This window comes from Nansenia antarctica (genome assembly GCF_963989245.1).
Source record: "Nansenia antarctica genome assembly, chromosome: 1".
NCBI classification, from domain to species: Eukaryota; Metazoa; Chordata; class Actinopteri; order Argentiniformes; family Microstomatidae; genus Nansenia; species Nansenia antarctica.
Genome location: NC_137674.1, coordinates 4,502,191 through 4,518,042, shown reverse-complemented (window position 1 = coordinate 4,518,042; position 15,852 = coordinate 4,502,191).

Sequence of the window (15,852 nt, the reverse complement as noted above, 5' to 3'; positions counted from 1 at the left end):
CCTTATTGTCTATAATCCGGAGCGGCCCGCAAAAGTAAATACACGGCAGTCTGCTCCTTATTAGAGCCCGGGTTCCATTCGTTCCCAGGCCGCTCCGTCGGCCCTGACCCGTGTGTTAACTCTGATTAGGTCATATGATAAACATTAGCGCTGCCGCTTTTCCCACAAACTCAGCACCTTAAAAAAAAGTGTGGCCCTGGGGCCGCAATGTGACACGGGGCGCCTTTCAAAGCCAAAGCCGCGTGTGTCCTTTCATGGCACCTCGTTAGGCTTCCTTCAACGGGATAAAAGGGCCACGTTAAAAAAAAAAGGAAAAAAAGAAGGAAAAAAAAAAGAAGGGGGCTCCTCCGGGGATGGATGGAGATAGTTTTACACGCATTGCCCCATTTCTCTCTCGCGCTCTCCCAGTGGCTTTTGTCACATGCATTCCATTGTTGGTATGGTCACAGGCTCTCGGGTGACAGCATTAAAGATCACTCTCTGAGTGGGAGAGTGCATGTTTAGCTAATGGACAACACTCATACTTTTCCTCCTTTCACTCAGCTGTTTGCTGCTCAGCTTAATGAATAATAGTGCAGTGGATTGAACAATGTGCTTATCAGTCACTAGAACGGTTACATGGGATTAGTGGCGGCGGTTAGCAGAAAGAAAGCAGCTATTAGTGCATGCCGTATGACCCCTCCCAGGGTCAGTTAGTTAGATAAAAAAAACTGGCATTGACTTACTATTGTATTTATGACATCAACCATGGCAACCACGACATCGATCATGCACCTGAGGACAATCGTATCGTCGGTTCATACTAATATCCTTTACCTACTGTAGGGCTGAGTGGACATCATAAAACAAAATGAACTCCGAAAACACACCCATAATGCACTACAAAAACAGTATAAACAGGGGTTGCTCTAGTGCATTGACAATACGGCACCTTGTCTTGGCAGTCCTGTAGTGTTGTCTGGAGGTGAGCCACCTGTCGGTTCAGGTGCACCAAGGAGATCTCCTCTTTAAACACCTTGCAGTTCAGTTTCATCTTGTCAAGCAGACGAACCTCAGATCGCCTGGAAGAAGAGGAAACGATCACATTCTCCTCTGCAGGCACAGGCTGGAAAGAACTGCTGGCAAATAACTAACACATTGTCATAAATTCAATGAACTTTCTTCAGGAATATGAAAGGTATGTTTGCTATGTTTCACAAACAGTCAAATTACAGCTTTATAGACCCATTATGCAAGTGAAAAATAGAGCTCGGCAACCAATTTGAATTACTCATAAAATATTCAGTTTGATCTAATTGTTTTCCATTTTTCCCTGGTGATTTTTTTCCACCATGTATTATGAAAGTGACTAAGATTTATATATTTACCGTTTAATGAGTGACTTGCACTGACTAAGTGTTACGGTAGTATTTTAAGTGGTTCGGAACTTCTTAAAGAGAACTCTGACAAACAGGGCTACTGAAAGGCTAAGGCTAAGAGAAAAAAGGAAATTGAATGAATTATGCTATTGATGTTAAATGTTTCCAGTGGTCACCAAGCTTGTCTTAAATGTCACTTTTAGTCTCAGGATAACTATGACTAGTTTGTCTAAGCCCTGTAATCTTATCAATAAGCAGCCATGTATGTGAATATTATTGTTATTACATAGTAATGATAAACATACTTGTTCCTGTGGGCGGCCACGTTGCTCAGGTTGTCCTTCAGGGCCTGAAGGCTCTGCCTCTTGTCCCTCAGCCATCCCTGGGCCAAGTCCAGACGTTGCTCCAGCTCAGCAGAGCCCAGTCCCCTGGTGTCCACCTCTACGTCCATGCTCTTCAGCTCTGAGCAGAAGGCCACCAGGCCATGGTGAAGCTCTTGGACCTTGGGTTCAAAAGGTTAAGGGGACAGAGACAGAGGAGTGAGTTCTAGTTGTCTGGTGGGTCAAGCAAAGTGTAAATGATGCTTCTATATTGGCAGATGTTACTGGGTCCACAGGTCTGCTGGCAGTTGTCTGACTGCATTGAATAATGGGAAGATCAACAGAATTTTAGATAACAATGATTTGGTGGTTTAATATCACCTGGAGGATGACGTTTTGGAGGGAGTCCACCTGTTGGTTGAGCTCTCGTATCTTCTCCTCTTTACCTGGCAGGCTGACCTGGAGGTTTTGATTGACAGTTCCATTCTCATGAGAGCCGTTGACCTTGAGGTCTTGGTTGTCAACATCTTTAGGTTTCTCCTATGGTAGAGAAACACAACTATAATTCACAAAAAAATCTAATTCAGGAAAAAACTAAATAGCAAATACGCTTTGTATGTTATAGAATATAAACAACCAGACGGTTTATTTATGCTACGCATTCTTACGCAGTTATGTTATTATATAGCAAGACTGTAAGTTATTAGTGGCAGTTATTGCGCAAGTCTACCTTTTTACACAGGTGAAGCTCTAGTTGTCTATCATTGGATGTTGGCAAACCACCAATCTGTTGCTCTGGGGGGAGTACATCTGAGGAACCTTCACAGCACAAGGAGAAGGAGCATTATCGATCACATTAACAGATAATGATATGGGTCTTGATTAACTCTGATCAATCATACCTTTCTTGTCACTAAGGCTGAAGAGCTCCTTGTCCTCGCTCATTCCCAGCATCCTCAGGCATGACTCCATGACCCGGCCCACTGTGGTGTCCTTGGGGGTCCTGAGGTGGACAATCTGCTCAGATGCTGAAACACAACATGAAACAAACCAAAGCTCACAAGCAGCAGGAGCAGGGAGAGAGAAGCTAGGAGTTATATCATCTCTTCATCACACCACGTGGTGTATGACATCTCCTAAATGTTTACTGTACAAATGACTAATTCCATAAGAGATCAATACCATTAATTGTAATTTCCATCAGCTGAAAGTTCCTCTGCGCCATAGAATTTTGGCTTTTGCATCTAAAAGTATACAGGGGGGAAATACATTATAATCATAATTCACAATCAGATGCACTTTTTTATTTTTAATATTTTAATATTTATTTTTTAGGCTGATGAACCAGTAAGGACATTGTTGGGAGTCATACTTTACCTGACTGTAAGGGAACATCGGTTCATGTTGAGGCAACTCACATGTGGTGAGGATTTCGACTTGGTCATAGATACCAAAGCTGCAGTGAATCTTTCAACGTGATTAGGACCAAAGGTTTCTATGGAGAAAAACAACAACAAATTAAGACAATAAGACATAAATTAAAGGAAGTCAACATGACCCAAGTGTAAAACTCCTCGTTCGGTTGACTACTCATCGGCACCAGCGTCCATGTGAGTAGTGTTGTGGTGTAACGGTGTAACGGTACCCAGCAGAGAGTCCAGCCTCTGGGAGGTGGTGCTGGGAGGGTGAAGCTCTCGGTAGATGGCAGAAAGGAGATGCTCCTTCTCCTCCGGGCTGAAGACGTGAAGGATGTCCAGTGTGTTTACATCAACTGAGGCAATATCAGCTCCACAGAGATCTGCCTCTGTCACAGGAAAAGGTCAATGATACACAGAGTTCAAAACGCTGAACCGCTGAACAATTTAATATTATTTCACTGAAACCTAAAGGTTTCACACGGTTCACTGTCAGATGCACAGTCATAATGAATTGTAAATACATTTCCTTTGCATATCAAAATGTGGCTCAATGTACATGTAGGCTAAAAGCTAATAAATATGAGCCTGGAAATGGATTGGAAAAACAAATGAATCAATTGTCAAGTCATTGGGCTAGGAGGGGTGAATCGGCGGAATGTGTTTTACCTCTAATGAAAGGGAGACATTTCTGAAGGCCAATACCGCTAAACCACTGGCAGACTTCATCGGTGTCAAGCTCCCCGAGAGATTTGGCCTCTCGCCTGTCTAATTCCTATAAAACACACACACACACACACACACACACACACACACACACACACACACAGAGAGAGAGAGAGATATGCAGTATGAGAGAGAGACTAATTAAACTTAAGTCGTTGTGTAATGATGAGTAACCTGAGGGGTGTGTGAAAAAGAGAAAGGTAGAATGAAAACATATAATTATTGTCATGTCATTTTCCATGAGATCTTAAATCAAATTAAGGGTTGATTTGAGCTTCTGTGCAGGTTCGGGGTTAGCAAAAGAAAAGCAGACTCCGCAAGGTTAGTTTGGGCTGTTAACACACTAGTCATACAAATACGAATGTCCACTATAATAACATTTCACAAGCCATTGTGAAACCCATGCCCTCCTCCTCCTTCTGTGACTGTTGGTAAATGTTAACATAAAACACAATAGCATTGTTCCAATCACTAACAGAAAAAAAAAATCTGGAAGCATTCTCATGTCTACCACGACTTCTTTTGATAGCCAACATCTCCAAGTCCCGAGGCACAATTAACACCTTCCAAAAGGCTTACTGGTACTATAGCTTTTACCCTCATCATGGTGAATCAAAACTGACCGTACAGTTATGAATGACCCATTTCACCCATAGGCTAATGGGTTTCACATAGTAGGCAGAAAGACAATTCAGTTATTTGCATGATCTATTATTATATGCTCACCGAACACTGTCTTAGGAGCATTATACTAGTACTGGGTATGGCCTCCCTTTGCTCTCAAAACAGCCTCAATTCTTCATGGCACTGATTCCACAAGATGGAAACATTCCTTTGAGATTCTGGTCCATGATGACATGATTGCATCATGCAATTCCTGAAAAGGTATTCAGGTGAGTCGGGAGGTTCTACCACATCCCAAAGGTATTCTATTATTGGATTCAAATCTGGTGACTGGGAAGGCCACTGAAGACTCATTGTCATGTTCATGATACCATTTTCTGATGATTTTTGCTTTGTGACATGAATGAATGAATGAATGGTCTTTATTGTCATTGCTATAGTACAGGTACCAAACAACGAAATTTGGGAGGGGGGGCTCTCCTGGTGCTAGGAAAGAAAAAAAAAACTAAAAAAACAAGAAGGGAAAGGAGCTGGTTTACATAAATAAAGGCTATGTACACTATCCACTATACTATACTGTACAGGTAAGACGACTAGGGTTGTCATATTGCACATAGTGTTATTGCACATTCATTTAAAGTGTCGCAGTTTGCAGGCATGGTGCATTATTATGCTGGAAGTAGCCATTAGAAGATAAGTATATTGTGGTCATGAAGGGATGCACATAGTCAGCAACAATACAGAAATAGGCAGTATTCAAGTGATGATCGATTGTTGTCTTGTGTTTATTTTAAAAAAATATATATTATTTTTTCCTTTCCTAGCACCGGGGGAGCCACCCATCCTAAATGTCGTTGTTTGGTACCTGTACTATAGCAATGACAATAAAGACCATTCATTCATTCATTCAATTAACAGGCCCAAAGTGTGGCAAGAAAACATTCCCCCACACCATTACACCACCTGAATGAATGAGAAGGTGTTCCTAATAAAGTGTCCAGTGAGTGTGTGTGAACAGAAGCCAGCGTGCACCCTGCCTCAGAAGGAGAGACACCCTTACAGTACGCTGAAACACCGTTTTTCTCTCAGTCTATTTAGACCTTTTTTCAATGAGTATCCTATGATAGCTCCTCATTTACATTACATTTGTACATTTTTGGCATTTAGCAGACGCCTTATTCCAAAGCGACTTACAATCAATACATTTGAATACTAAGCATGTGAATCAGCAGTCCACCATTCGTAGCAGGAAGAGTAATCCAGCTCAGGCCCGGGGCCATTGATTTTTATTTTTTATTTATTTTTTACACTGGAGAAACAGAGAAACAGTACAAGGGGGGCAATAGAAGTTTTTAGGGACACAGTAGAGGGGAAAGCGGGTGTCTTTAGGAGACGTAGTGCTCCTACGTGTATATGTAGGCTACACAGTATGCGTGTCTGTAAAGGGACAGTCAACGCGTAATGATGTGAATAATGGATGAGACAAACCCCTCTGTGTGTCTGGCTGGTTTATGAAATGTACCTTCCGGTTATGAATGCCGTACCCATTTCAACCATAATGGCGACATCAGCAAAATAGACATACAGACTATAATTATTTGCAGGATTAAAGTTTTATTAAATGACATGAATCATTACATGAATAGAAGCCTGCGCAGCACACACCTGTGAAGAACAGTACCCTTCATCGCACCTCTATTTCAAAACATAGGCTTATTATATTTGCTTTCTTCAAGCCATAGTTTTGCTCTCAGTCTATTATAACCACCATTTTCTTGTAAGCCACGGTAGCCTACAGGTATGTGTGTCTGATTGATATCAGATGGCACAATATCCACGAGCAGGGAGACAGATAAATTAATTTGGAACACTTTTGTGGGTAACTCGATTGCCTGTTATAAGCCAGGTGTTCAAAACTTTTAATCCTGACTAACTGGGCCCCCAGGAGACAACATAAAAAAATATGTGAATGTGGTTTGCATGGTGGATTCATTTCCTAGTGGGTTCATCTCCTAACATTTCGATTTTAGGATTAATGTTGTCACAGCCGTTTTGCGTACTAAAAAGTGAAGCGCCATTTGGTGCACACCGTTTACAGGCAATATAGGCAATAATATTTCCTCATTGTGTGAGTCATAGAAATAACGATCTTGCATTCAGGCCTTTCAGGGAGGTACAATTGCAATGTACAATTACAAATTAACCAAAACAAATTCAAGTTGGAAACAATATATTACTTTTTTACAGCACCAACTACATACTGTAGATATGTGACTTGGACTTACTAAAGTGTGTAATCTGGCACCTTGGTGAAGTACAGTGGAGTGACATTAAATAAAATGGCCACTATAAGACCATCATAATTTCACAAATTAATTTACAAAATCTGTGGCTTCATTCACCATACTGTATGTCACTGTCTGGCGCTCCCATACAGTATCATACTGTACATGCTGTGTGCTGAAGGTTACTGGGGAAACATCCATATAGATTTCATGTATTTTTGTACAGGAAACATACTATGCTCTGACATTTCCATGTTCAACTACCAGATGTGTCTCTATGGAGACCAGCAATTCGAATCGACTCAGAGACTGAATTCCTGAGAATATGCCGACTCATTGCTTTGAGTAGATTAGGGGGATTTTGAAATATAAACATGGCATATTCTATAATTGCAGTAGCTTTGGTCTACATGCCGATGCCACCCTGAAGCGCCTGCTTTTGCCTGATTGTCTGTCATACCTTTTCAGCCACGTTTCCATTCTGCTCCTTGGATTGAGGCATGTAGGAGGCTGGGAGAAAAGTGCAGGAGAGGTGAAGGCTGTTAATTTTTTATAACAGTGTAACAGTTCATGTCCAATAATGTTCTGGGGTCCAAAAATACACTCTGAGCTGTTGTCAGGATATCAGCAATTATAGTAACACGTCACAACACTCTTCATAAACCGAGGCCTCACCGATGGTTTTGCGCCGTTGCCGTGGTGACACCTCCTCCGTGACATGCTCAGGGCCCAGGGGATCATGGGATGTGGCGTGGAAGGTGTGGCTCCTGGTCACAGTGTCCCCCAGACTGCAGGAGCGAGCAGCTGGTTTCTATATATACACACGTCCAAAACAAACACATGACGTAGTGTATGAACAGGATCTTAAAGAGATCTCAATTAAACAATAATGCATAAGAGAGCTGCATACAGTTTGCAAAAATACAAACATTGCCATGGGAGCAAATCTCCTGCGTCATAGGAATATCATTGTAAGTGATTTAACTGAGACCTTATCATTATTAAATCACAACTTTGAATGCCTCCTGGCCAATCACATCACAGTGCTTGTTTTCATCAATCTGTTGTATAATGATTGACATTACTCTTACCCGCAGGTGTGTAAATGTATCTTACCCGCAGGTGTGTAAATGTATCCATCCTGGTGCTGAGAGGGAGCAGGTGGAGGTGAGCCGTCAGTAGCTCATGACAGCTAACATCCTTGTTACTCAGGTCATCTATAGAAGCAGAGAGACGGCATGTCAGGAACAGCACACTTGATATGCTGGGATGGAAAGCTTACTGTCAAACAACGACCCATTGCATTTTCGTCAGATTTAATCAATGTTGATCGTCTGGTGCGGAGAGACGTTTTATTCTAATTGGAAACCAGATGTTCATAGAAATGTTATTTCTTATTGCTACCAACACGATGGTAGCAAACGCGTCTGTTTTTGATTCAGAGCGATTTTCTCTGGTATTTGGTTTGAGGGGTAGGCCTACCAACATTTCAAATATAAGATATAAGTATATCTTCTTCAACTAGTTTCCGATTTCAATGTATGACACATCATTTGAAAGCGTACAACCTGCACTTAAATAATCTTTAAAAACACACAAAAATGACCTTGCCCTAGATGGGGACTTTTTCCACCAGACCCTGTCACATATTATGGTGATCCGAACCACTAGTGCTGATACTGGACACATCCATTGTGGTTGCCTGGCAACCTGTAAGACACAATAAGATCTGTCTGGCTGATGGCATAGTTTCGTGACAACCCTGCTCTTTCCCACAGAAATCTGACATTTTTACATTCCCACAACAGAATAACTTCTGTGAGCAAATGTTGCTCCCCTCTGCCCCGCCCCCTCAGACTAAGAAGTCTGGTATTCCAGCTACATACTGACTGAAATAGTAACATCAGTGTGTGTCATAAAGCAAGGTCTGGCAGGCAATGGTAAGACCTCTTCTGAGACTTTCTACAATGGCTTCGAGTGAGGGGAAAAAGTAGGTTTTTCAAATATGTTTGCACAACAAAAATTGTGACTAATTTGTTAAACACATGTTTTGCATTTCAGTGGTATGTTTGTGAAAGGTTGGTTTGACATCGTGGGGAATTTAGTAGGAGTCAAGATCAGATAAGACAGTGTAATTGGTTTAAGCGTGTCATCTGTGGAATCCTGTCTGGGCTCTGCAGAGACCGTAGAACAGAGAGACTATACAGAGATAGTAAGGGGGGAACTCTCTGAGACACTCTGTTATACTCTGACATAAAGAGCATCATCAAAAACTCAGGATTGTCCCAAGATGCAATCCACATTGAAACCAAGTAATGGAACATTCAAAAAGGAATTCCTAAATAGTCACCTAGGAGACCTACGTGTCATGTAGGTGCAAGATGGATGAAGTGTTCATGGAAGTGCTCTAGAATATTCTATTCTCATTATTCACATGAAGATTTTCCAATCCCTATTCATCATTTCGGGGGACATACTGTAGTAGCTTCTTCGACTAGAATGTGAGAGCAGAGAGACACACAACATGGTGAGATAGTCTGAGAGAGTTAAAGCCTGCCCTGTCACAGCCCCGTCTCAGACCTCAGACAGTCTGAGTCTTCCAGGAAAGGCCCTACACAGAGGAAGACAGGAAACCCTGGGCAGGCTTGGGGAGACAGCCCCATGTCAGCCTCGAGCTGGGCGGCCGTGTTTTCCATGAGTAGGGAAATCGGTGGTAATGGAGAGAAGAACCTCATTCCCATGAAGCATGCTCAGTAAGGACAAGGGGTGAATGAGTTCGCACTGTACTCCTTCAATGCCAAGGGTACACAGGCACACACACACACACACACACACACACACACACACAGTACTGAACTAGAAGTAAACATACCGTATTTATACGGTAATTTACAAGTTGTGAGGAGGCCTACTAACAAGAACCATAATGTTTCCACACACATTGATAAAAAAAAAAAGGAAAACACATACAGTAAAACTGGATGAAAAATATAAAACCGGATGAAAACATTAAAAACCGGGCTGCTTATGTAAAAGAGATTGCTGTGCGATTGCTCTTATCGTCCTATGTACCATTGTCTTCCCCCCCGAGTTTGAAGATTGAAAGGAGAGAGGCGGTAATCTCTAATGGGTAAAGCAAGCCTTTGAGTGAGGAAGATGAAGGGAGGACACGGAGCTGAGTCACGGGAACCCAACACCTGGGAACGGGCCGTACGGCCACACATAGGGAATACGCACACAATGGCCACAGGATGACATTCCAACAAAAGAGGAAAACTTTTGTGAACTCCCAAAGGAGGTGTTTGAGGTACTGTAGTCATGTCACATAAGCATTTGCAATTCACTTTGAATGGAGATCCCAGATCAAAACAAAGAGCTAATACATGAGCTCAACTGCTGTCCTGGGGGGGAAGGACTGCAATTTGCAGTTTACTTCTTCTTCAAGATGGTAACAGTATATACTCAAATACCGTACACCTCATTTCCGCTCTCCACAAACCGTACGTGAGAGAATCTTCTAGTCTGACTCACCCAGGTTATGCTCAGTAAACGACAGCAAATTGATTCCGGTGTTGTAGGTCCCTATGATAAAAAAAATAAAAAAAAGATCCCAATAACATCTAACTTAATATCAACACATTTGCATTTGTACTGTAATTCAACAAGAATAATACTTCTATTCCATCAGAGAGCAGAGAGAGAGCGTGGAGAAGTAGTGTGCCTTTGTAGTGGGACTCACTCTTCCGTGGGTACTCAGGAAGAGGAGCCACTTGGTAGGCACTGCGTAGGAAGCTGGGCTTGGGCCTCTCCTTTTCCCTCTCCTCCTCTACACTGACTTCCTCCTCAGATTCTGCAGCTAGGTAACTAGCTTCCACACCCTCGCTATCATCCACGGCCTGAATCTCTGAACACACGTCCTTCTCTGACTGTTCCTGTTCCGAACCGTCCACCCCCTCCTCGTCGCTCTCCTGGTCACCAGCGGCACCGCTGTCGTCACTGCCCGACATATGAGCCACGCTCTCTTCTTCCGAGCTGATGTCGAAGAACTGGTCGTCGTCAATGACGTCCGAGGGCGTGGGTGGGATCAAATTGATAACAGGGGGGGTGAAGAGGCTACCTGAGGCAGGTGTGGTACCGGTACCGCTGTCAAACAGCAGCGGATCCACCGCCCCCTCCTCCTCACTGGTCAGGCCGCTGCCCCAGTCAGCCCTGGGCTGGAGAGGAAGTGAGGACAGAGGCTGTAACCGGGTCTTCTTCAAAGCCGCGAGACAGGCGGCCACCAAGCTGGCAGAGCGGCCCATGGTGCACCTCTGAGCTGGGGCTTCCTCCTCCCCCTCCTCCTCCTCCTCCTCAGTCAGGCTGAAGCTGGGGTTGACCACCCCCAGATCCTCCACTGTGATACGGATGCCCTCCCTTTCCCCTCCTGAGGCTCCTTCGTCCTGGCATGAAGACTGGGGATCCCTGCCTCTCCTCTTGTCCTGGCCGGGGAGGGGTTCCTCCTCTTCTGCTCTCAAGCATGGGAAGCAGAGCAGTCTGCGTGAGAAGCGTCGCATGTTCTTACTCCACGGGCATCTATTGGACCGCAACCTCTCGGCGACCATGTTTGCCATGCCAATCCCACTCGTCTGAGCCTCAGACAACACAGAAACCACAGAGGACCACAGCAGTCTCGCAGAATGATGAACAGCCACCCACACCTCTGGTGCACGATTCTGCCCCCTTGATGGGAATTCAAGCCGCTGCTAGCAATGCAAATGCTCATCTGCAACATGTGTTGCTTAGCAGAGGAGCGAAAAGAAAAACAACAAATGAATGCGTGTGCTCTCGGTCAGGTGACTGCTTGAAATGAATACTGATTTTAATTTGAATTAAAGTTGCTTTCATATGTAAAGTAGCTTTCTTGTTTTGACACAGCTGCTTTTAAAGGGCCATAGAGTGACAACAATTGCGATCAACAACCACATCTTAACACAGCATCTTCTACCTTCAATAGATAGCGAATGGAACACCACTGTAGTGATAAGAAAAATAGCTAAAATAATGAGAATGTGTATGTGTGTGCACTTGCCAATTGTAATCCCTTTACTTAGCGGCATAGTGTTTTGAAGCGGATGAGTACCTGCAAGCAGATGCATGGCTCACACCACCCCTATGGCATAAGATGACACTCCTTCCATTCCACAGGCCTAGTCCTGTTCTCAGATAGATAAACCACCATCACCCAAGTAGGTGGCTTAAAAGACTTATAAGAAAAGATGACTCCGAATGATGTTTTGTACTGTGTGAGTTGTATGGGATTGTTTCTCGAGGGGACCTGCTCAAGTTGTATCCTCATTCCTGAGTGTGGCACCATCTCATGTGAAAAGGATTGGTGGAAAATGCAGTTAAGTCTGTAATGTTATATAAGTCGGATACAGAAGCTGGCAATTTACAGAAGGTCTACACAGTTATGTACAGTAGGCTATGCATTCCAGACCTCTGTTTCATACAGTAAGCTTGAGGTATACAGTGCCCTGCGTCAGAAATGGGACAGGGAAGCATTTCTTTTAGCATTTCTTTTAGCTCTACACGGCAGAAGTTTGGATTTTAAAAGTACATAATATTGTGTACATATTGAACGTACCGTACTATTCCTTTTCTCATATTAGACTAATTGTTTTGTGAGTGAATCATGTTACTATATAACTATAGTTTGCATTTGACGACATCAGTAGTGTGGCCAGTGGCAGTAAATTCATGTTTTAAATAGCCCCAGACTAGTCAGCTCATTAAAGAGACTGCTTCTGTGGTATTGTTGCACATATATCTTCCCCATTGTATGTAATTGTTCCTACCAAAAGTCCACTGGGAAGCAGTTAGGTTCATAACAGACTTCGTAGCAAAATTGTCTAGAGGGGCTGGGGGGGGGGGAGGGAGGGAGGCGAGAGCTTTAAGTGGCAGGTCCACTATCAGACGCACACTCTCATTTCCGTTGGGAGAGAGGAGGTCTGGGGCCTCCACTTCTCTAACCTGGGCTGTGAATTTTAGGGCAGTTGAAAAAGTCTCAGTTGGATCTCAGTTTACCTCAGAGCGAAGCATGACGCAGCAAGACCACAGAGACCTAACGTCCTGCCAAGAGCTACACTGAGAAGGCGAGCGATGTCTCTGCTGAAAACAGCCATTCTGAGAGGTTATATGATGTTGCAATGAAGCAATTTCGTATTATGTATATATCCTTTTGTTGTGACTATTTTCAATTGTTATTGAAAGAACACTGTATGTTATGACAGATGAGAGTCTGTGAAAGACTGCTTTTTGGTTTATCTCCACTGCGTGTCAGTAGAGAGCAGGAACACTGACGTGAGGAGAGAAAGCAAAACAATTAAATACTTCTATAGAGTCCTCATGTTCAAGAGTCTGGATGAGGCAAAACCACGAGTTTAATTTGCAATATATACAGATAGACTTTCATGGTATGTTGATCTGGTATTTGGAAAAAAAATACATTCCCTGTATAATCCCTTACAAGATGTTTAAACTCACAACAGTGGTAGGAAAAAAGAGGAATGTGATTATAAGGTTTCTCCCCCCCTCTCCCTCTCTCTGTCTCTTGTTCTGTCCTCTTTTCTGATCCGACAACAAAATCTCTGCCAATTGGTTAATGTTGCAAGAACCTTTTAAGTGACAGAACTGACAGAGATGAATGAATGCCTCCCATGTGACATTATAACCCGAGGGCATCTCTCTCCACCACTGGGAGTGGTGAATCCCCACTGGAGTCCACTCTTAGAGTAAAGTCCTCCTCTCTCGTGGGGTCGTTCTGATTTCTCAGAGAAAGGCAACTCACTATGGTTGGTATTGTACCTCAGCGTGAACGACAGAGCTGTCAGTAGTCTGGGCCTGTCTTCCCCTGATGGCCCCTTCAGGGCCCCTTCCACCAGGTCGGAGCACCATGAGCGTGGACTCTGTCTGTTTTCACTGCTCTCACCACCAGAGAGTGGTAGATCCTGGACCGGACAGCCAGGGCGGCCCAGCCAAGATCAACACCAGACACCAGCCCTTTTCGCAGCGAGAGAGGCTCGTCATTAAAGGAAGCTTTGCGCAGTGCTTTCGCACTCTGAAACACATTGAACATTTCCTGGGATTGGTCAAGTTTCTACAGGCAAGCAGCAGGTTCTCTCTGTTCTCCGTGTTGTGGTCAGTGTTTAACCACAGTGGCTCTCATGGTTAACATGCCCCTGGTTAACCACCTTCTGGTCTCCATCATAAAAGACCTGGAGGAGACGCGTTCTCCACAGTTCCCAACACTCAGAAGTCCCTCAGAACGCTCGCACTTTAATTGGTTTTTACTAAACAAGAGCAATGGCAAAGTGAGTCACTTTCCATACGGCTAAAAAGTAATGTCATCGCTTTCTGTGAAATTAAGAGAAATAGGGCGAGAGAGGGGGTGACCGACCGTGCAATAACATCCCGAACCTCTTAATATTGCTGTGGAAGTTGAGTAAACACGGAAGGGAGAAAGAAACGTCACTGAGTAATTTCGAGAACATTGAGAGGACAGCGAAAATAAGCACGTTTATTCACGGTAGGATTCCTGTCACTATCAATGAAGCACCTAGTTTCCCCTCTACACCAGTGCTTTGGTTTAAACAGATGCTTCAGTGTTGCTTACATGGGCAAGGCTTCCTGTTTATGCTCTGCGCCAAACCACTTGAAGGGTTGGACCAAATCTGCCAAATATTTGTCGATTCCCCCAGTGGGTGATACCTAATATCTTGAGAAATGTGGGGTTTTTTGCCGGGAAGGAGAAGGCCAGTGACCTTGGAAACCTCTAGGCTGAACTCTCCCCTCCAGCCCCAGCAGTCCCTTTTCCCTAATCAATTACGGTTGGCAGTCAGGAGACCACCAAAGATTAGCAGCAGAAAATGCCAGAGGCTAAAGGTGTAGGGGGGGGGGAGGAAAGTAATACTACAAACCGCTTTGATCAAAATGCTGCTTCAAGAATGGGAGAAATTAAACCCCCCCAGGCTTTGATAACCTGTGAACTGAGATTCCCTGATTTATTCATCCACAAGAGAGCAATAGAATGGAGAAATCACAGTAACACCATCAGATTCTTTCACAAGTATAATAGACTGACTTTGACTTGTTTTTCCAGAGATAGAACCATCACACGCTGTGTACAGTATGTGCTTGTTCATGTTGTAAGGAACAAAATATGAGCTGAGACTGACTCTAAGCCTGCAAACTGCGACACTTTAAATAAATGTGAAATAACACTATGTGCAATATGACAACCCTAGTCGTCTATCTGTACAGTATAGTATAGTGGATAGTGTACATAGCCTTTATTTATGTAAACCAGCTCCTTCCCTTCTTGTGTTTTTTTTTAAAGTGTTTTTTTTTTCTTTCCTAACACCAGGGGAGCCACCCCTCCTAAATTTCGTTGTTTGGTACCTGTACTGTAGCAATGACAATAAAGACCATTCATTCATTCATTCATTCATTCATTCATACATTCATTCATACATTCATCTAGACAACAAGGCAAGAACACATCAACACAAACCTTTTTGGTTGCTTGACTCTGACTTTGAAGCACGGGGGAATCATTTACAGGCAGCCTTTTATGAGGAACTGCAGTTCCCACGGCCAGTGTGGCTAGGAAGCTCAAACTAATTATTTGTCTTAAATTGGCTGATTGGCTTGCTGGAATCCATGTACAGCGATGATGGCAGGAGTTTTAAGTTGACGACTGTATAGCTCCATATCTCTCTTTTCTCTCTAGCTCTCTCTCTCTTTTCTCCCTCTCTCTCTCTCCCTCTTTATCTCCCTCTCTCTGTTTATTTTTTTATAGAGCAAGTGAGAGGGGGGCCTCTGGTGCTGTAGACGTCAGCAATGTTTGTGTCTTTAATCCGCCTCTTTTTTTATGGTTGGTGGCGAGAGGGAGAGAGTGTGAGAGGCAGAGAGACAGGAGTAGGGTCCACAGCAGACCGTAGGCACATGGAAACCTGCTTTACAAGATGTGGGTTCTTCAGGGCTCTCCACACGGCTAGCTTAATTCCCCGAGACTACACTCCAAGTCTCCCCACACAAAATTAATGGCATTATGAGCGCCACTGGGAAGCTTAGATGAAAAAAGTAG